Source organism: Elephantulus edwardii, unplaced genomic scaffold (genome assembly GCF_000299155.1).
Source record: "Elephantulus edwardii isolate Elephantulus edwardi_28Jun2011 unplaced genomic scaffold, EleEdw1.0 scaffold00071, whole genome shotgun sequence".
In the NCBI taxonomy this organism is placed as follows: Eukaryota; Metazoa; Chordata; class Mammalia; order Macroscelidea; family Macroscelididae; genus Elephantulus; species Elephantulus edwardii.
Genome location: NW_006399821.1, coordinates 7,298,408 through 7,300,174, shown reverse-complemented (window position 1 = coordinate 7,300,174; position 1,767 = coordinate 7,298,408).

The following is a 1,767-nucleotide window of genomic DNA, read 5'->3' as shown; positions in this document are numbered from 1 at the left end:
ATGGAGAGGAACATCATGCTTGGGAGGGTGGAGGGACAGCGCAGGAGGGGAAGGCCCTCTATGAGGTGGATTGATTCAGTGACTGGGGTAATCGGAATGGGTGTATCAGAGACAGTGCGATTGCACAGGACAGAGCAGAGTTTAGGGTTGTTGTACATAGGGTTGCTATGAGTCACAAGCAACTCGATGGCACATAACAACAACAGCCTAATCCAGACCATGGTCTTTGCCATTATTTGTTATGCTTCAGACAACTGGACAATAACGATGAATTACAGAAGAAGAATCAATGCCTTCAAGTTGTGGTGCTGGAGAAGAATCTTGAACACACCACATACTGCCAAGAAAACAAATAGGTCTGTTTTGGAGAGGTGAAACCAAGTATCTCCTTAGAGGCTAGGATTTTGAAGTTCTGTCTGACATACTTTGGGCACATGGCCAGGAGAGACTGGTCCTTGGAGAAGGACATCATTCTCAGAACGGTGGAGGCTCAACTCAGGAGAGGAAGACTCCAGATGAGATGAATTGATACACTAACTGGGGGAATGGAAGTTGATGTGTTGGAATTAGTGAGATTGGCTCAGGATAGGGCAGGGTTCAGAGCTGGTGTACATAGGGTCACTGTGGGTCTCAGGCGACTCAATGGCACATAACAACAACAGCAACAATAGCAAATAGGGTAATCTGATGGCCTAGAGTTAAGAAGCTGCACTGCAATCCTGAAGGCACATGGTTGGAGATCACTTACTGCTCTGAAGAAGAATGGGCAATCTCCTCTGAAACTGTCTTTGAAAACCCACAGGGAACTATGGGTCTACTCCACCTCTATAGTACACAATAACTACAATAGCAAACCAGTCTTCACACCAGGCGCAAGGAATCAACTAACTTTTATTCACAAAGTCCCACCCACAGGATCCTAATTGGTTTAAACAAGGTGCTCCCAGCTCACAAGTGATTGTTAATTAAATAAAAAAGACTTGTCTTCTGGCTGCCAACTTCTTGAGACCTGCTAGTGAATTCAAATTGCCAGCCTTTCAGTACGTTAACATCTGAGTCACCAGAGATCTTATAAATATATGTAACTTAGATACAGAGAAATTTGTCACACAATTGTAGCAGTTGAGAAATCCCAAATCTGTAGGCTAACCCTCAAGCTGGAGACTTCTCCTGCCCCGTGTGGTTGTAGAAGTTGATAGATGCTGTTAAGGAATGGAGGTCATCAGATGCTGAGTCAAGTGCAAGATCAGAAGAGGGTGAGTGAGCTCTGTCAGAATATACATTTTTCAGAACACAAAGATTTCATCACATGCATTCAGAACTGATTGGCAGCTCACATCAAACTACAAAATAAAAGATGACTGCACGAGATTATTGAGAATTGTAGTCTAGTCAAGTTGACACATAACCTTAGCCACCATGTATTCCTTTTACATTTGAATAAACTGAGGCTCAGAGAAATGAGGTGACTTCCCAGAGCCATCAAATCCGTCAGTAGCAGAATGGTTGCCAAATTCCTGGCCTCCAAAGTCCTCACCAGTCATCTATATTATGTATGAGAATGAAGAAACAATAAGAACTTGGGTTTCTTTGGTGGGAATGTAAGATGGTGCAACCATTGTGGAAGGCGGTGTGGCGCTTTCTCAAAAAATTACAAATAGAGATACCATTTGACCCAGCAATCCCATTACTGGGAATATACCTCAGAGAGACCATGTCTGCCATCCAAGCAGATATATGCACTCCCTTGTTTATTGCAGCTTTGTT